We start from the raw sequence: 21,441 nt of genomic DNA on the forward strand, positions 1-21,441 counted from the left end.
AAAATCCATTTTGGTTTAGTTTTTGCATGTTTTATTGTGAGTCCGTAAAAGTGGCGAAATACCTCTGACAACGTTGTTGACAGGAGTGACCTGGGAGTCAGAAATGCTTCCAGGGGTCTTCCCCATGCTGTTTCCATGTCATTTGGGCACTGTTCCAGTCGATTTGGGCAATTTTTAGGCCCTCTGGAGACGACCGCGTGGAGCCGCAGGGGAAATGCTCGAGTTTCTCATAGACTTACATTGGGCTCGTTACTCGGACCGAGCACTCGAGCATTCCAATTTGCTTGACCCAAGCAACGAGTACTCGAGCATTTTAGTGCTCGCTTATTACTAGTCATTAGTATTCAGACCCTTTGCTCTCACACTCATATTTAAGTCACAAGCTGTCCATTTCCTTGTGATCCTCCTTGAGATGGTTCTACTCCTTCATTGGAGTCCAGCTGTGTTTAATTAAACTGATAGGACTTGATTTGGAAAGGTACACACCTGTCTATATAATACCTCACAGCTCACAGTGCATGTCAGACCAAATGAGAATCATGAGCTCAAAGGAACTGCCCAAGGAGCGCAGAGACAAAATTGTGGCAAGGTACAGATCTGGCCAAGGTTACAAAAGAATTTCTGAAGCATTCAAGGCTCCTAAGAGCACAGTGGCCTCAATAATCCTTAAATGAAAGAAGTTTGGGACCACCAGAAGTCTTCCTAGAACAGGTCGTCCAGCTAAACTGAGCCACCGTCGGAGAAGAGCCTTGGTAAGAGAGGTAAAGAAGAACCCCTAGATCACTGTGCCTGATCCCCAGAGATGCAGTAGGGAGATGGGAGAAAGTTCCACAAAGTCAACTATCACTGCAGCCCTCCACCAGTCAGGCCTTTATGGCAGAGAGGCCTGACGGAAGCCTCTCCTCAGTGCAAGACATATGAAAGCTAACATACAGTTTGCTCAAAAACACATGAAGGACTCCCAGGCTATGAGAAATAAGATTCTCTGGTCTGATGAGACGAAAATAGAACTTTTTGGTGATAATTCTAAGCGGTTTGTGTGGAGAAAACCAGGCACTGCTTATCACCTGCCCAATACAATCCCAACAGTGAAACATGGTGGTGGCAGCATCATGCTATGGGGGTGTTTTTCAGCTGCAGGGACAGGATGACTGGTTGCAATTGAAGGAAACTTGAATGCGGCCATTTACAGAGATATCCTGGATGAAAAACTCTTCCAGAGTGCTCTGGACCTCAGACTTGGCCGAAGGTTCACCTTCCAACAATACAATGACCCTAAGCACACAGCTAAAATAACAAAGGAATGGCTTCAGAACAACTCTGTGACCATTCTTGACTGGCCCAGTCAGAGCCCTGACCTAAACCCAATTGAACATCTCTGGAGAGACCTGAAAATGGCTGTCCACCAACATTCACCATCCAATCTGACAGAACTGGAGAGGATCTGCAAGGAATGATAATAATGGCAGAGATTCCTCAAATCCATGTGTGAAAAACTTGTTGCATCATTTCCAAGAAGACTCATGGCTGTATTAGCTCAAAAGGGTGCATCTACTCAATACTGAGCAAAGGGTCTGAAAACTTATGACCATGTAATATTTCAGTTTTTCTTTTTTAATAAATTTGCAAAAATGTCTACATTTGTTTTTTTTCAGTCAAGATGGGGTGCAGAGTGGACTTTAATGAGAAAAAAATGAACTTTTTAGAATTTACCAAATGGCTGCAATGAAACAAAGAGTGAAATATTTAAAGGGGTCTGAATACTTTCCATACCCACTGTAGTAATCCAAAATTAGTAAATATGATGGATTGTGATGCTCAACAGATGATGATAGCCTATGTTGCTCAAAGCTTGTTAGATCAAGCCCGTTCTGTCCGAGCTGCACAAGTAGCTCAGCCTTCTCCATCTGTAACTCCCCCATTATAAGCGTCTTCCTCAGTAGTCACTCATTCACCTGTAACAACTACTGTAGATCTAGTACTGTAAAAACGAGTTCACCTCCTCCTGCAGCTATTGCAGATGGATGAGTGCATAAAGACATATTTGCTGGTACTGCTGAGGCCAGAGAAGAACTATATCCAAACGGAGAGTTAGGAATGTATTTTGACAAATTAGCCGTAATAAATGAGAATTATACCTACGTAAGTACTGCCAATATTGTAACTGGGAGCAGAAAGCCCCTAAACAAGAATCCCCCAGTACAATTACAACCCATGCAAGAATTTACAGGCCCCGGTAATCAGTCAAGGAAGATGAGGAAGCCTTATACTTGCACTGATTTATTTGAAATAAATAAACAAGTGGGGGAATAAAAGAAAAATCTCAGGAAATCTTGGGATGTGTTAGATAAGATTTTTCACACACATCAACTGTATGGTCAAGATATATCACAAATATTACATACTGTTTTTACCCCTGCAGAAGTTGTGTAATTACTTAAAGATACTGAGTATGCTGGACCTTTTCCAGTTTTTAATGTTGATCAGGTAAAAACTCAATGGGATAAAATTCATCTAAATTATAAGAAGACATTTAAACAAACCTCTGATTGTAACGCAATAAGCAATATCCAACAGGGGCAAATGAATATGTAAGAGAATACCATCACAGATTCTGACATTTGGTAAAAGATCAAAGTGGTGAGAAGGACTTGTTTGAGGTTCCTGAGGTAGCTATAATTCTTGTCCAAACAATTGTTGAAGGATTAACTAAAATGTTAAAAGGCAAACTCACCACTAAACTACCTCATTGGAAACAAGTGACAATAGATGTCTTAGCTGATTTATATCACAATGAAAAGAATCTTGAGGGGGTACAAAAGAGAAAGGAAGACTGCTTAATGCAGTTGCAAATAACCGCTACTGAACATGCTCTGAAAACAACAGGTACCACTGGTAAGAATGAAAATGCCAAGGGAAAAGACTTTAGGTGTTTCAATTGCAATGGCAAAGGTCACATTGCCAGGTATTGTAAAAAGCCAAAGAAACAAAAAAGAAACAGGAATAAGATAAGCAGGATTGACTAGATGATAGTGAAAACATAAAATGTCATTAACCCATTAATGCCTTTGAAAAATTTTTCCTTTTCCTCCAGAGAACCAGTTTTACACTGTGATGTTGCAGGAGAGAACATACTTTTTCTTGTTGACACAGGTCCTCTGTATCCCTAATCAATGACAACACATTTCTTCCCAAAACAGGAGAAAAAATGAAAATGGTTGGAGTCACAGGAAAACCTAACTTTCTGTCGATTTCAGATCCAACTATGGTTACCATAGGTCCCATCACAACAGAGAACTCCTTATTGTTGTCAGCAGATGCCCCGATAAGTCTTCTAGGACGGGATCTGCTATGTAAGCTAAATTTTACCATATTCTGCACTCCGAATGGAGTACATCTACAAGTACCAAAGGGCAATACTGAGGATGTAGTGAATTTGTTGTATATGAGTCCAGATGCCATACCTTTAACCAGAACAATGGGTCCGGCAATAGAATCAATGTTAAGAAAAGTCCCCCACAAACTGTGGAATACTGATTCTACTGAGGTTCGCCACATGAATCATGTCCAACCTGTACAAATTGACTTAAAGCTACTCTGTGTTGTCACCTGTAAACCTCAGTACCCATTAAAACCTGAGGCTGAAGTTGACATAGCACCAACTATTGAGTCTCTCTTGAAACATGTGGTGTTAAAGAAACTTCACAACCACTGTAACAGTCCCATTTATCTCATCAAGAAACCAGGAGGCAAGGGACAATGGAGAATGGTCCCAGATCTAAGGACAATAAATGAAGTGGTTGTGCCATTTCACCCAGTTGTTCCAAATCCAATCACTATTTTGATGCAGATCCCATCAGACAGTACTCATTTTTATGTTATTGATTTGTGTCGTGCCTTTTTCTCCATTCCCATTCAGCCTGACTCACAATACCTCTTTCCCTTCACTTATAGAGGACAACAGTACACATGGATTCGCCTGCCACAGGGATTCCTGAACTCACCCACTATCTTCAGTCAAGCACTAAGTAACAACCTGTCTGATTTGTTGCTCCCTTGCGGATCTATCTTGATTCAGTATGTGGATGACCTGCTGCTGTGTTCCATTTCCAAGGAATAGGGTCTGAAAGATACAGAAGTCCTTCTGTGCTTTCTGGCAGAAAATGGACACAAAGCAGCAAAAGCCAAGTTGCAACTGTGTCAGGCTAAGGTGATTTACATGGGAAATTGCTTGACACAAGGACTAAGACATCTTTTGACAGAGTGACTGCCATACAGCGCCTCACCATACCCTATAACTCAAAGCAGATGAGACAGTTTTTAGGGATGGTCGGATATTGTAGACAGTGGATTCCTTGTTTTTCTTTGCATGCCACTCCCTTCTATGCTCTCACTAAAGACACTGTCTCTGAAACTTTTGAGCATACAGAGGAAGTTCAAACCGCTTTTGTCGAACTGAAGGATGCCCTGGTGTCTGCCCCTGCACTTGGTTTACCCAATTACGCTCTCCCTTTTCATCTTTTTTGTCATGAATTACAGGGGCATGCTCAAGCAGTACTTACTCAAAGACATAATGATGCTAACAGACCAATTGCCTACTACAGCTCTAAACTAGACCCAGTTGCACGGGGAATGCATGCTAGTGTTAAGGCCGTTGCAGCAGCAGCATTCTCTGTGGAGAAATCCGCGGACTTGGTTCTCATGAACTCACTGACTGCATCAGTTCCCCACTCCGTGTATGCCCTGCTCAACCGCCAGAGGACTAAACATGTCACTCAAGCAAGACTTACCAGATGGGAAGTGCCACTCCTCCAGCCCAGCCACATTACTCTACGCAGGTGCTCACAGTTGAACCCTGCGACCTTACGGCCCAATGAGACAGGATTGTCTCAGAGAGAAGGAGTGGATGGGGAGACGGGTAAGTACGACTCAGACAAAGAATTTGACAGCACAACACACCCTGATGAACGCGACTGTGTACTTCACATGCAAACATTAACACTGCCTAGGGCAGACTTACAAGAGGAACCGCTTCAGAACACAGATTTAGTGTTTTATGTACAGTAGATGGTAGTTGCCACAGACAAACAGACACAGGAGAATTGAATTCTGGGTTCACTGTAGTGGATGACCAGAATGTGGTACATTCCAAAGCATTAGGAACACCACACTCAGCACAAAGAGCAGAACTCATTGCACTTACAAAAGCATGTCAGTTAGCAGAAGGACAACATGTTAACATTTATTGAGACTCAAGGTATGCATTTTGTGTAATACATGATTTTGGTACTGTCTGGAAAATAAGAAATTTTCTCACTGCTAGTGGTTCTCCAATAAGCCACTCAGAAGAAATTGCTCAGTTACTTGATGCAGTACATCTCCCAAAATAGATTGCTGTCATCAAATGTCAGGCCCATACCACTGGACAAGATCCAGTGGCTAAAGGAAATAACAGAGCTGACGCTGCTGCAGAGACTGCAGTAAGCAAGATTTCAAGCACATTCATAATGAGCCTGATCGAAATCCCAAATTGGGAAAAACTGCAATCAATGAAAACCAATTGTTCTCCTCAGGAAAAGGCCCGATGGAAGGATAAAGGGTGCACACAGGATTTTGATGGCCTCTGGAGAGACAGTGATGGTAAACCAGTGGCCCCAAAATCTCTCCTGAGAGCGCTAGCAGATGCCGAGCATGGTTTAATCCATGGAGGTAAAAATGCGATGTGAAATTTGGTATATACATACTGTTGTGCACCAGGTTTCACAGCAATGGCAAAAAGATAGTGTTTGTCTTGTCAAACATGCTTCCAGCAAAATGCTGGAAGAGCTCTGAAAGCTTCACCTTCTCACCTTCCATTAACCATGGGTCCTTTTCAGATTTTGCAAATTGATTACATTCAGTTACCAAAAGTTGGTAGACTGCAGTATGTCTTGGTATGTGTTGATCAATTCTCAGGATGGGTAGAGGCTTATCCAACTGCCTCACAGACAACATAAGTTAGAGATTCCAAGATATGTAAGGAATTTGTGTGTAGATATGACGCGCCCCTGGGCCTGTGTCGCGCTGCGTTGCGCACGCGGGAGCTTACCCGGAGCCGGATCTCTTGAGGGTTGTAGTCTCGTGGCGGTGACCCGGTCCGTGCCCAGGGAGTCAAACTGAGCGGCGATGTAACAGCGGTAGATGTAGGATGACTACGCCACCCGTTGAATGCAGCTATGGAGCTGCCGCTGCAGGACAGTCCGCTGAGGCCGGTGGATGGATGGTGCAGCGTAGATGGTATAACACCCAACGGGAGGGGTATGGCCTCAGGGCAGCAGATGTGGATGATGGGGGTAGCAGGAACCACTCAGAGACGGTGCGGTGTAATTCAGGGTCTTTACTGGTAACAACGATAGACCCTCCCGGAGTACTTGCTAGTGAACGGAGCCTGGTCAGTCCTTGAGCAGATGGGATCTCCCCTGGCCAGGCGGAGTTGTAGGCCTCCCAAACTGACTGTACTCTTCTGGCTACCTTGCTAGAAGCGGATATAAGTAGCCCACGTCCCTGAGTGTACCGTGTGGTGCTCACCCGTATGGCCGGTGACTCGGGGCCTTCTAATGGCTTCCGCTCCACGATGGCGGTGCTGGTCCCACGCGTGTGACCGTGCCTTCGGGTTTCTGGGCCTGAGGACCTGAAATCCCCTGCCGGTCGGCTTCTGCTGCTGGGTAAGAGTTAGTCCCCACAGCCTCGGACGCCGGGTCCGGTAAGAAAGCTTCTCAGTCAGGGCGAGCTCTGCATCTGCCAGCCCCTGACTCGTAGTAGTATTGCTTCTGCTGTTTCTTGTCTCTACTCTCCTTGACTGACTAACCCTGCCTCAGCCCAGGGTTTATACAGGGGAAGTTCTTCCCCTCCCAAGACTGGGCAGGAGGTGTGGCATGCACAGGATCCCTGACCAAAGGACCTCCCACCTGCTCTCAGACATAACATTACATTACTGTGGAAAACCAGACCCCTGGGGTGCCACATTCCCCCCTAGTGAAATTTAGTACTCCGGGACTAAACATATTTTAGAAAAAACATAACAAGATATAACAACAATAATAGTACAATAAGAAGAAACACATAAAGGTGGTCACGGCATGTCCGTAACCGGGTGTAGTCTTTGAAGAAAGCAAGGTGTCCATTTCACCAAAACAGGGAGACGTAACCAGGTAGGGGTCTGTCCTACCCCGAGTCCTTAACAGTCTCTAGTCCATCCTGGGTTACGCTCCAACTATGTACAAGGATTCCCGGTAAATCCACCAAGGATTCCTAAAAATAACTGGAAACACAAAATTATACACAAGCAACAATACACAGATAAACATAAATAAAACAATTTATACACTTCAAATCCTCCAGCGTGCGGGTAACTGGCCTCTAGTGGCCCTAGTGGACCTACGGAGCTGACTGTCTGGCCCTGAACTACAGGTTGTAGGAGCTGTCAAGGGTAAACTGGGCAGCTGTCTACCGGCTCTTTGTCTCACTAGGGGTACGGCAGGCTCACTATAAGCAGAGGGTTGATCCTCCTGTTCTGCTTGTGTGGAGTCTTCTGCCTCCTGGACCGGCTGTTCTTCCAGCTCTACCTGTTGCTCCGTAGGTGCTTGGGATGCTGGTTGGAGGAAGGTGAGTACGGGTACCACAACTGCACCATTGACTTGAGTCCAAGACCGAGGGAAGTCCCCGAGCACAGTACTAACCATATCTTCCCTTTCCTCTACGGGTCGATGGTCTTCTTGTTCCTCTTCAGGGTTCCTCAGTTGTTCGGGACACTTCTTCAGGTGGTCCCGGGATACAATGGCTGTGGTTTCCCCTCCGTCTTTACTGATGGTACAAACCTTCGGGTTCTCGTGGCTTGAGGGCAGTACGGTGTACGGGTCCTTCTCCCACTGGTCATCCAACTTGTGGAGCCGTCTCTTCCTCTTCAAGACCTGCTCTCCGGGTACCAGGGGAACAGCGGGAGCATACTGGTTGTAAGTTTTCTCTTGTCTTTCCCTAGCCTGACAGAGACTTCGCTCCACGCTCTCCTGTACTCTCCGGTACTGCTGCTGCCTCTCTGTGTCCCAGTCTGTTTCTGGTGAAGTGTCCTCGGGTGTCAGGACTCCCATTTCCAGGTCAACAGGTAACTTACCAGGTCTTGCCCTCATTAGGTAAGCCGGGGTACAGTTGGTGGAACCTACCGGGATGTGGTTGTATAGGTCCACCAGATCGGGCAACTTCTCAGGCCACAGACTGCGTTCTTCCAGGGGCAACGTTTTTAGAAGATCCATTACCACCTGGTTCATTTTCTCACAAAGTCCATTAGTTTGCGGATGGTAGGGTGTCGTCCTTATCTTCCGGCAGCCATACAGATTGCAGAATTCCTGGAAGACCTCGGCTTCAAAGGCAGGTCCCTGGTCCGTCAGCACTTGGTCCGGGTACCCGTGTGGACGGCAAAAGTGCTGCTGGAAGGCTCTAGCTGCTGTTTGAGCCGTTAAGTCCTTGACGGGGACGACAACCAGAAACCGGGAGTAATGATCCACTATGGTTAACGCGTAGACGTAGCCACTTCTGCTTGGGGTCAGTTTTACATGATCCAAGGCTACCAGTTCCAACGGTTGCCGGGTGACGATGGACTGCAGGGGAGTCTTCTGGCTGGCACGGTCCTTCCTTCTCAGGTTGCACGGGCCACAGTCTCTGCACCACTTCTCGATGGTTCCCCTCATGCCTACCCAGTGGAACCGCTTGCGCAGCAGGAACTCCAGCTTCTTCCACCCGAAGTGTCCAGCTCCGTCGTGGTATGCCTCCATCACCATGGCTGCGTCTCTTCGTGGCACCACTACTTGCCAGAGTAATTCATGCGTCCGGGAGTTAACCATTCTGCGGCACAACTTCCCTTTGTAGAGGAACAGTCGACTCTTCTCTGCCCATAGTTGTTTGGCTTCCTCCGGAGCGTCTGGTTCAAGGCGAGCCTCCGGCCGAGTCAGCATCTCCTTCACCAGTTGGACGGCAGGGTCGCTGTCTTGCGTTTCCGCCCAGTTGTAGTGGGGCAAGGGGTTCAACGTAGCAGCCTGCTTACTCCTTACCCGGTGGGAATACTGGATAGTCCCATGACGGTGGAATGCAGGGAGTTCAACTTCTTCCAGTCCCTCCGGATCTTCTCCTCCGTCCGGCAGGTTGGGCATCCTGGACAGGGCGTCCGCGTTGGTATTGGAGCGTCCTGCCCGGTATTTGATTGTGAACTCGTAGTTGGACAGACGGGCCATCCACCTCTGCTCCAGGGCACCGAGTCTTGCCGTGTCCAGGTGTGTCAACGGGTTGTTATCCGTGTACACGGTGAACCGGGAAGAAGCGAGGTAATGCTTAAAGCGCTCGGTGACTGCCCATACTACGGCCAGGAACTCTAACTTAAATGAGCTGTAATTCTCGGGGTTCCTTTCGGTGGGTCGCAGTTTTCGGCTGGCGTAGGCAATTACTCGTTCCTTCCCCTGCTGGATCTGGGACAGTACGGCTCCTAGCCCGATGTTACTGGCGTCGGTGTAGAGGATAAAGGGCTGGCTATAATCCGGATACGCCAGGATTTCGTCCCCCGTGAGGGCCATCTTCAGCTGGCGGAAGGACTCTTCTTCCAGCTCCTCCCATTTGAAGGGCGGCTTCTGGTTCTTGGCCTTCCGGGACTGGCCTATCACGAGGTCCTGCATAGGTGCTGCCTTTTTGGTGAAACCGGGAATAAACCTTCGGTAGTAGCCTACCAACCCGAGGAACTGCCGCACTTCTTTTACGCTGGAGGGGCTTGGCCATTCCTTAATTGCGGTGATCTTATCAGGGTCGGGAGCCACTCCGTCAGCGCTCACCACGTGTCCCAGGTACTGCACCTTTGGTTTCAGGAGGTGACACTTGGAGGGTTTCACCTTTAGGCCGTAACTTGCCAGAGCTTCGAACACTTCCGCCAGGTGTTTCAGGTGGTCCTCATACGTCTTGGAATATACGATGACATCGTCCAGGTACAACAGGACCGTCTCGAAGTTTCTGTGGCCCAGACAACACTCCATTAGTCGTTGGAAGGTTCCCGGTGCGTTGCAGAGTCCGAACGGCATGCAGGTGAACTCGCTAAGTCCCATCGGGGTGGTGAATGCGGTCTTCTCCCGGTCCGCCTCTGCTACAGGAACCTGCCAGTACCCGCTAGTGAGATCCAAGGTAGAGAAGAAGTTAGCAGATCTTAAAGCAGCCAATGACTCCTCTATCCTTGGTAAGGGGTACGCATCCTTGTGTGTGATACGATTGATTTTCCGGTAATCTACACACATCCTCATGGTGTTGTCTTTCTTTCGGACTAAGACTAGTGGAGCTGCCCAGGGGCTACAGCTATCCCTGATCACCCCAGCCTCCTTCATGTCTCTAAGCATCCCCTTGGCGTGTTGGTAGTGGGCAGGGGGTACGGGTCGATACCTCTCTTTTATAGGAGGATGGTCTCCCGTGGGGATGTGGTGTTCTACCCCCTTGACTCGCCCGAAGTCTAACGGGTGTTTACTGAACACTCTCTCGTACTCCTGAACCACCCGATAGACTCCTTGTTTCTGGTGGGCGGGAGTGGAGTCAGTACCCAGATGTAGTTGCTGACACCAGTCCTCCATGTTTTTCTTAGAGCCGTTACCTTCCTCCGGGTGAGATGGAGGCAAGGGTTCCACAGATTGTATAGAATTTTGGTTAATGGTATATAATTTGGCTAGCGTGGCATACCGGGGCAGGTACACTTCCCTCTCCCCGATATTTATTATGCGAACGGGCACCCTCCCATGGCGTACATCAACCACCCCCCGTGCTGTCAAAATGGTGGGCCTACTGTCCGAGTAAACTGGTTCTACCATTGCCTGGTAATCTCTACCTCTCAGACCAATAGCTGCCCGGCACCAAATCATCATTTCACTTTTTGGGGGCATGGCAATAGGAAAAGGGTCACACATTCTTACGCTACCAATCTCACCGCCGGAGAGTTCCACCTGTTGCCGTCGCATCAGTGCCCGGATCTCTTTCTGGAGCACCCGCTGCTCGCCGGAGCTGGCGTTCTTGGCAACCTGCTGTAAAAGGAAAATCACCTCTGCAAGACAATTTTCAATTACATTAGTTCCTAGAGTTATTTTTGGGTGACTCTCATGTTTGTCAATATCTACAATGATCAGTCCCTGTGCTGCCAGTTCGACTCTACCGATTTTGATGGTCACCTCTTTAAATCCGATCTGTGGCACGGGCTGGCCATTGCTGGCGATGATACTCAAGTCGTCGTCAGGGTAGCGGGTAATATCCGAGTCATTCCAGTACTGCTTAAAGAGCACGTACGGGATGGTGGTGACCTGTGACCCGGTGTCCAGTAGGGCACTCATGGGAATGCCATCCAGTACCACAGGCAAGACTGGACGTCCTCCCACATATCTGTCGCGCCAGTTCGATGGGCCTGGTGATCTTTTTCCTGGGGGTTGGCCCTCTACCCCAGGTTGTGCCAGTTTAAAGAACAGTACCTTGCCATATGTCCAGGTTGATTGCAGCGGCGGCAGATGGGTCGTCCGTCCTCGCTGTATCGGTCACTGGGTCTTCCTCTGGCCGGTGGGGTCCTCCTTGGTCGACGCCACGGGATGTCCTCCGGTCCGGATGCCAGCTGGATCTTCCCTGGGGTGGAAACCTGTAAAGACTGCACAGTTCGGGTTAGCGCAGCAACGCTCTTAGCTAGCTCTTGGACCTGATGGTGTAGGTCTGGAGCCGGGTCATTGTCCAAAGCCTGCGCATCAGCTCCCACAGGCCCTGCCGACAAGGGCGCCGCCTCCTGGTGGTAAGTGATAGCAGGGCGCTTGTGGGTCACAACGCCACCCGGTGCCGGTTCTCGGAGCACCCGGATGGCTCTGTCCTTGAACTGTGCAAAGCCCAGATGGGGATCCTGTAAGGCCATTGCCCGCAACTGGGTTCGGTGGGTATTACAATACAGTCCCTCTATAAACTGTTCGGTCAACAGCCTGTCCTTGTTTCCCACTCCATCAGGGTCGGTCTGCTTAATGGCCCTCAGGGCCTCTTGTAGGTTTAGTGCATAGTCCCTTATACTCTCATGCGCTCGCTGCTTGCACCCGTAGAATCTAAGCTTAATCTCGGCTGAGGTGCGGGTATCAAAGGTGTCCTTCAGCCGGGTTAGTATCCCTGCGACAGTCTTCCTCCCAGGTGGCCAGGATTTTACTTCCCTTTTGGCTGCCCCGGTTAGTTGGGCCACCAGGATGCTCACTTTTTGCTCTTCTGTGAGGGGGTACACCTGGAAGAGGCTATCCAGCTTTTCTCTAAAGTCATGCAGGGTATGTGACTCCCCTGAGTACTGGGGTAGCCAAGCTGCTCCCGGGATATAGGGCATGGTGAAGGGCATAACTGCAGCAGCGGTAGCGCTGGCGGGGGTTGAGGCAGTGAAGCTCTCCTCCGTATCCGACATCTTCCTCCCCCCTAGTGGACCGTGGCCTACCTTGCGATGATCCTGTTCCGTAGGCCGCGGCTCCGCAGTGGATCGTCAGGGTTGAGGACCTTCCGTCGCGCTCCTGTGACGTCGGCGTCTGCTGGGCTCCTTCCAGGACCTTACGCAACGTCCGGACGTGAGGCGGGGCTTCAGTTCTCACGCGCTTTCGGAGTCCACGCCCCTCTTCTTCCCGCGCGGCGTCCTCAAGATGGCGTCCAATGGCGGGAAAACTCCACGGATGGCGGGAAGAAGGCAGAAGATGGCGCCGGATGGCGGGAAACTTCACCGATGGCGGGAAGAAGGCTGAAGATGGCACCGGATGGCGGGAATCTTCACCACAGGTAAGTTTGAAAAGTCTCTTTATCAGGCACGCAGTACCCGGTGGTTGCGGGCACGAAATCCTGCCGACTACACCAAAGTTGACGCGCCCCTGGGCCTGTGTCGCGCTGCGTTGCGCACGCGGGAGCTTACCCGTAGCCGGATCTCTTGAGGGTTGTAGTCTCGTGGCGGTGACCCGGTCCGTGCCCAGGGAGTCAAACTGAGCGGCGATGTAACAGCGGTAGATGTAGGACGACTACGCCACCCGTTGAATGCAACTATGGAGCTGCCGCTGCAGGACAGTCCGCTGAGGCCGGTGGATGGATGGTGCAGCGTAGATGGTATAACACCCAACGGGAGGGGTATGGCCTCAGGGCAGCAGATGTGGATGATGGGGGTAGCAGGAACCACTCAGAGACGGTGCGGTGTAATTCAGGGTCTTTACTGGTAACAACGATAGACCCTCCCGGAGTACTTGCTAGTGAACGGGGCCTGGTCAGTCCTTGAGCAGATGGGATCTCCCCTGGCCAGGCGGAGTTGTAGGCCTCCCAAACTGACTGTACTCTTCTGGCTACCTTGCTAGAAGCGGATATAAGTAGCCCACGTCCCTGAGTGTACCGTGTGGTGCTCACCCGTATGGCCGGTGACTCGGGGCCTTCTAATGGCTTCCGCTCCACGATGGCGGTGCTGGTCCCACGCGTGTGACCGTGCCTTCGGGTTTCTGGGCCTGAGGACCTGAAATCCCCTGCCGGTCGGCTTCTGCTGCTGGGTAAGAGTTAGTCCCCACAGCCTCGGACGCCGGGTCCGGTAAGAAAGCTTCTCAGTCAGGGCAAGCTCTGCAGCTGCCAGCCCCTGACACGTAGTAGTATTGCTTCTGCTGTTTCTTGTCTCTACTCTCCTTGACTAACTAACCCTGCCTCAGCCCAGGGTTTATACAGGGGAAGTTCTTCCCCTCCCAAGACTGGGCAGGAGGTGTGGCATGCACAGGATCCCTGACCAAAGGACCTCCCACCTGCTCTCAGACATAACATTACATTACTGTGGAAAACCAGACCCCTGGGGTGCCACAGATATGGTATTCCTCAGGTAATATCCAGGGATCAAGGCCCTGCTTTTACTGGTAATGTGCTCCAAAAGGTTTGCTCTATGTTAAGGGTAACAACTGCATACTCCATATCACCCACAAGCTAGTGGGAAAGTGGAAAATAACAATTTAACAATAAAGGAAAAACTGGCAAAATGTTGCAAAGAAACAGGTATGAAATGGCCAGATGCACTGCCTTTGGTATTGATGAATATCAGGACAACCACACGGGTCTTTTGCAGCTGTCACCTTTTGAAATTTTGTATGCCAAAATACCTAATCACCCGCTTTCACCCCCAAAAAACTGCTCATGCTGCTCAGAACACCTTGAATGTGGACTACATCTTATGTTTACAAAGACAACTGAGAGACATTGTCCAGAGTGTTCATATACAGCAACCACAAGTCAACTTATCCTGTCATGAGGTGCAGCCAGGAAACTACGTGTTGGTGCATAAGTTCTAGAGGTCTGGTTCTCTTACCAATGGGTAAGAACGGTGGAAAGGTCCATACCAAGTCCTGTTGACTACACCTACCAGCGTCAAGGTAGAAGGAAGAGGAACATGGATCCACGCATCTCACTGCAAACGAGTGAAACCTGCAGCTGAGACAACATCGTTGTCGACGCTAGCCAAAGAGGAGCCAGCAGACATTATCAGTACCACACACTCTGAGCTGCACCCGTAAGTGATTTTTGTTTGTGGTCTGAGACGAAGCAGAAATACGCATCCCTCAGGCTGCCAACCTAAGTCGCTGCTGTAACAGATGAAGATAATTCCAGTGCTGTTATTCCATCGCGTGAAAAGGATAGTACAAAGAAGAAGATGTTACTCTATGAGCAGTTGTACGGACCACGACTTTGGGTAGTGGTGAAAGGCCTATGAAGTCTCTTGGTGATGATGGTGTGTCTCAGTATAAGCGAATGTTCCACAGATACAGATTATCCTGCAATACCACTAGATCCATTCATAGGAGGGCGAATGAAAAGGGGTGTATCCAGGGGTGGATTAAGAGTAGCAAGGGCCCCGGGCAGTTTAGAAGGCGCGGCCCCCCCCACACACACACACCTAATGTTTCACGTGACATGTCACATGATCCCCTGTGATAGATCATGTGATAGTTCACGTGAAATTAATTTGGCACAATATTAATTATAATAATTTTTTTTAGGCTGTGTGCCCACTATGCATTTTTTAAGCGTTTCCGCAGCGGTAATTCCGCTGCAGAAAGGCTTAAAAATGCTTGGTAGAAGGTCTGCCATGTTCCCCAATGATAATCCGCATGTGCTGCGGAAATTTCCGCTGCGGATTATCATTGCGGAAAAATCCGCAGCATTACCAATTATTTTGCGGAAGCGAGGCGCTTTCGCCGCCATTGACTTGCATTGGAACACATGGAATCCGCATCACTGTATCTGTACATGCAGAATCCATGCGTTTCAATGTACGTATGGTACCCGGGTCTGGAGAAAAGGAGACTCTCCTCCGGACTCGAGTACCATAGAACCTGTAAAAAAAGAATAAAATAAAAAATAAATATTATACTTACCTTCTGATGGCGCCCGGTGTCTTTATCCGATGCGTCCAGGCTTGCCGGCAGCTCGCGATGGTCTGAAAAGGACCTGCCGTGACGTCATTTAGTCATGTGACGGGTCACGCGACCGCTGACGTCGGCAGGCCATCAGAAGGTAATTATGTATTTACTTTTTACCATTCTTTTACGGTCACACTATATAATTCCATGCCGGTTGCATGGATTTATATAGTGTGACCAAGTTGTCAAGCACTTTCCAAGTGATGCTAAAATTGCTTGGAAAGCGCTTGTCAACCCGCATGCGGAAATGCATGTGAAGAACACTTCAAATCAGCAAGTCCCTGGCAGGAAAAACGCATGTACAATCCGCATGTACAATCCGCATGTAGAATCCACATGCGTTTTTTCTGCCAGGGAGATGCAGAAACGCTCAAAATAAATCCAGAGCATTTCTGCATCGTGGGCACATAGCCTTACATTAATTGTATGACTCAATATTGAGCACACGTAGCCATCTATACACAGCAGGAGGCCGCACGTAGCCATCTATACACAGCAGGAGGCCGCACGTAGCCATCTATACACAGCAGGAGGCCGCACGTAGCCATCTATACACAACAGGAGGCCGCATGTAACCATCTATACACAGCAGGAGGCCGCACGTAGCCATCTATACACAGCAGGAGGCCACACGTAGCCATCTATACACAGCGGGAGGCCGCACGTAGCCATCTATACACAGCGGGAGGCCGCACGGCACCATCTATACACAGCAGGAGGCCGCACGGCGCCATCTATACACAGCGGGAGGCCGCACGGCGCCATCTATACACAGCAGGAGGCCGCACGGCACCAACTATACACAGCGAGAGGCCGCACAGTGTCCCCCCCAGAGACAGCAGGAGGCCGCACGGCACCATCTATACTCAACAGGAGGCCGCACACAGTCACACACGCCCACAAACATATACAGACATATACATACACGCATAAACACATTTGAAACACAAAAATACATATAAACTGCGTGACGTAACAGCTAGGAGACACGGCACAGGGAAGTTAACTGCTGCAGTGCTGGCCCAGCCGAAGAAGAAGCAGCGGCCGTGCGCCGCTGCTGGGGGAGCGGTCCGGGGGCCCCCCCCTGCCACTGTCTGCCGGTATGTGCCGCGGCGCCGAACATATAATGAGGACAATCTGGCCATAGATGCCCCTGGCCCCCTGGATGTTCGGGGCCCCAGGTGGTAGCCCAGATCATCCTCATTATAATCCGCCTATGGGTGTATCTGATGTTCATGACTGTATAGAACACTATTGTAAACCAAATGTTTATGAAGTCAGGTGAATAGTTTGGTTTTTTGATGAAAAAGAATTCCTCAGAGGTAAACGTGATTTACATGAACACCTACAAGAGCCCTGAGACAATAAGCTGTTAAATATGCATGACACCATAGCCAAACCCACAGGAGTTAAAGATTGTTGGATATGCACTCATTCACCTATATCCTCCAAATCTTTGCCTTTCTTAGCTATTCCTGTTCCAATAGAGTAACTTATCCTATCACTCGAAGAGAATTTTGCTTTCCCTACAAATCTAAGTGCCTCACGATACAACAACACACGGGTGTCCCTCCCAATAGCAAGGTGGACAGCTCCACAATGGTGGATAGCAATTAGAGACCTATCCCTCATTGCACCCCACAAAATTGCTGTATGCGGCCCTGGGTCTATCAGCATACGATGTAACAGAATTCAATATCACAAATAATGACTTGGGGTCCATACCTGTAGATATGGACTCATTACAAGTGATATTCCTACCTAGCTGTATTCCTTGCACACAAGACAAAAATGATGAATTTACTATATTTGGGAGCCTGGTGTATGAACTAACAGAAGGAACCTCAGGGTTATTGCATGACTTGATAAATAGTTCTGGCTATAACGAGATTGAAAATACATGCAATGAAACAGTAAAAGGTATACCAAGGTTCCCCTGGTGTCCATCTCCAAGATTGCAACCCCTCATATGTAGTGATGAGCGAGTACCGTAATATTCGTAATCACTATACTCGTTATGAGTACTTTGTAATAATTGCGTATTCGTTCCGAATAGGGAGTACAATGTAAGTCAATGGGAAATGCGAGTAAAGGGTTCTGGGGGCATGAGGAAAAGGCTAAAATGGATGGGAAAGTGATGAAACAGAATAAGAAGAGCCTGGAGAAAGTGCCTGCATGCATTTCTGACTCAAATATGTTTTTGGAAATAAGTTTGTCGCAATATTACGCCATTTTTACAGACAAACAAGAACAACTACCAAACCTAACCTAAATTGCATTTAACAGACCAAAAAGGTTAACAAAGAGTTTTTTCCTGCATAATCACTTGTATATAAGGCTAAATACACCAGAGAAACTATAAAAATATCCCTTTTAGCGTTTGTTCACACATACTGTTGTGGCTTTTATTCGCCTTTTACAATTGGGAGGGTCCTGACATACAGATTGTAGGACCCTCTGTCTTACATCATTTTTAGTTCGCTATTCCCCAGCACTTTACAAGCACAGCTAGAACACACCAGTAGGTATGTTGATCTTTAACCTGAGAGGCCTCAGGTGGCTCTGTAACATGCGTCTTGGAGGGACAGTTGTTACTTAGATATTTGGGCGGTCCCTCCATCATTGACACTCAGATAGTGGAATACATATTCCATAGCAATTTACAATGTGCCCATTGTAGCGTGATACTGCGGCCCTAAATTCAAACGTTCAGAGGGCCTGCAGTATGCAGGAAAGCAGAGTTTTGTGAGAGCCCTCGTGTGGCCCTGTAACATACATTTTGAAGTGCCCGTCTCTAGAAATTTTGGTGGTCCCTCTTGTGTACATTATTGTAAATGCGCTCACTTATTGATATTGTAGGGCCCTCACACTATTATTTAACTCATTTAAGGGCGATCTTCAGGTACGGCTGAACTCTGTGAACCGGAAAAATAAAGCTGCACTAGTCAGCTGGATGACGAGCTCAAATATAGCACTTGTGCAAGTGAATAGACAAAGGATATATGGTGCCCCCCTTCCAGGATGGGTTGGAGAAGCTTCTCCAAATGGCTCAGAGATTTTGATTTTCAATATTCCCAGATTATATAGCAAGAGAAGACTTCTTGATACTGTACTACTTGGTCCAGTGCAGAATGTGCATTGTATTTCCAAAAATTACTCCTAGGGGCTGTGTTATAGGTGCAGGAAGATTCCATGACAAGGGCCTCCCTTGACAAACATTATCTACAATGGAGTACAGTCGTAGTTGTGGCCCTCAATTCAAGTTTTCTGAGGGCCATCAGTTGGTCATCAACAGTCAGTGTAAATTTCTATTGAATATGTATCCCCTATCTCAGTAACAATGTGACACAACCTGGTTGACGCAGGAAGCCACCATCCCAAGGGCCTCCAATCACAAATAGTAGTTAGGCTGGAGTAGGAATATTGTCCTGGTTTGTCCACTGCACAATGTGCATAGGGTTTGTAAAAATTAGCCCTCTGGGATGGGCTGAGTCATGGTTGACTCACTATTTTGGCTGTGACAGCTAGCTTGGCTTGTGACATCAAGATCTGAAAATCTGTCAACAAAACCCAAAATGTCCAAAAAGCCTGATGTTAAGGGACGTGAACGTGGTGTTGTCAGTGGTGCGCGAGAAGGCACTCAGTCTGTGTCAGGTCAGAAGAAGCTTGATGCATCCACTATATTCCTGGGAAAATTTCCCGGTCTGGAACGTAAACGTCTGTGAAAGCCAGAAGAGCAAGAGCAGATTCTATCTTGGATAGCAGACAAGGGCTCCACACATTTGTCAAGCAGCAACAAATCTTCCATGACCACACAGTCTACTATGGATACACAGAAGTAGCTGGTTCTCCTTCCTCCTGCCATTATCAGTCACAGGAGACTTATGACCCCAAGCTTGGCCACTCCGAGGATCTGTTTGATACGTATCCTTTGGTTGGCTCTGGCTTATCACCATGCAGCATTGAAGAGGGACAAGAGGAGGTGGTGTGCGTTGATGCTCAAGTATTTGAGGACCTACGGCCAGAAGAAAGCCACTTGGAGGAACGTCATTTACTGTCTCCAGAGGTGGAGTCTGATGATGATGAGACACACTTGCCATCAGGTCAGCCTACAATGTCAACTGGGAAGGAGGATGAGATGGAAGACGAGGTGGTCGATGATGAGTCCACTGATCCGACCTGGACCGTTGGCACGCATAGCCATGACAGCAACACAGAGGAAGAAGGATATGTAGCACCAACACAGGCACCAAGGGGTCGTGGTTTGCCCAAAGTGAGAACTGTGTCAACTGTTCTCAAGAGGACCCCGCTGTGCGCCAAGTCAGGGAAAGGGGGCATTCAGCTGCTGTGTGGAATTTTTTTTCTGAAACTCCTTCAGAGAAAAACATTGTAGTCTGTAGCATCTACAATACCAAGTTGAGCAGGGCAAACGCAACCTGAGCACCACCAGTATGCGAAACAGCATGGCAGTCAAGCACCCCAGTAGGTGGGTAGAACACCAGAGTACCAAATCTGCATCTGCAGATCAAACCAATGCCATGTCGCCTGGGCTATGTCCTTCAAAATCTGCTGTTCAGGAAGCACTCACTCATACCTCCTGCCCACAAGCTGTGGTTGCTCACACACAACAAACATCAACCACATCCACTTCCTTGTCCCAACAAAGTGTCCAATTGTCCGTGCCTGAGAGCTTGGAAAGAAAGTGTAAATACCCAGCCACGCACCCGCAGGCACAAGTACTAAACTCGCTCATTGCCAAATTGCTAGCTGTGGAGATGTTACCGTTTAGGTTTGTGGGAACACAGTCTCTCCGTGATCTCTTGGCTGTGGCTGCCCCACGATACAGTGTTCCCAGCCACCACTATTTTGCCTGATGTGCCATCCCTGTGTTACACAAGCACGTGTTAAACAATCTGAACTGTGCCCTCACCAACACCATAACCGGGAAGGTCCACCTAACAACAGACACCTGGACAAGTTGTTGTGGACAGGGACGATACATTTCTGTCACGGCACACTGGGTGAACATGGTGGAGGGTGGGACAAAGGCGCAAACTGAAACATCATACATCCTACCCACGCCAAGAATAGCGGGCCCAACTTCTGTCAGGGTTTCCGCCTCTTCATATTCCACTTCCTCTCTCCCCTCCTCCTGCTCCTCATACTCTGCTGAATTATCCTCCCCATCACTGCCAAGCTGGGACCTGTGCAGCAGCGCATCGGCAAAGCGGCAACACACTCTGCTGAAATTGATCTGTTTAGGTCAGAAAGCACACACTGCAGCCGAGCTGTGGCAAGCTTTAAACCAACAGATCAGTGTCTCTCCCCGCTGCACCTCCATCCTGGTCTGGTCTTCTGCGATAATGGGTGCAACCTGGTGGTGGCTTTAAAGGTTGGCAAGTTGGTACACGTGCCATGCATGACTCACGTGCTGAACCTAGTTGATAGAAAATATCTGACCTAGCACCACAATTTATCTAACTGCATGTTTGTGCCAAAGTCCCCATACAAGCAAGCGGGAAGAGAGAAAATGGGACAATGAAGGCATCAAACACACTAAATAATTAAATATATACACAGCATCGTGAAAAAATTAAACAAAATATTATTATTCTTAGGACATTAAACACCACCATTAAAAACATGATTAAAAAACATGTAAGACAAAAAAAAAAAGCAAACAGAAAGATCCCCTTGTAGAGATTAGCATATCAATCCAATATAATCTTAAATAGCAAACAATTCATCTGTGCAAAATATTCAATAATTGTGGTACATGATCTAAGTGAAACTAGTATAAATATAATAGCATGATTTAAACCAATCAATCAATAAGATAGCATGATTTGAAAATATCCTCCAGACCCACTCAGTATCTAATGATTCCTAAAAAAAATTTTTTCCACAAAGAGAGTATCCAATACATAAAGTATATCCTAGAAGGTGATACAGAAAAGAGTGGTAC

Source organism: Phyllobates terribilis, unplaced genomic scaffold (genome assembly GCF_046119375.1).
Source record: "Phyllobates terribilis strain yellow unplaced genomic scaffold, ASM4611937v1 Scaffold_2__4_contigs__length_985480577, whole genome shotgun sequence".
Classification (NCBI taxonomy): domain Eukaryota; kingdom Metazoa; phylum Chordata; class Amphibia; order Anura; family Dendrobatidae; genus Phyllobates; species Phyllobates terribilis.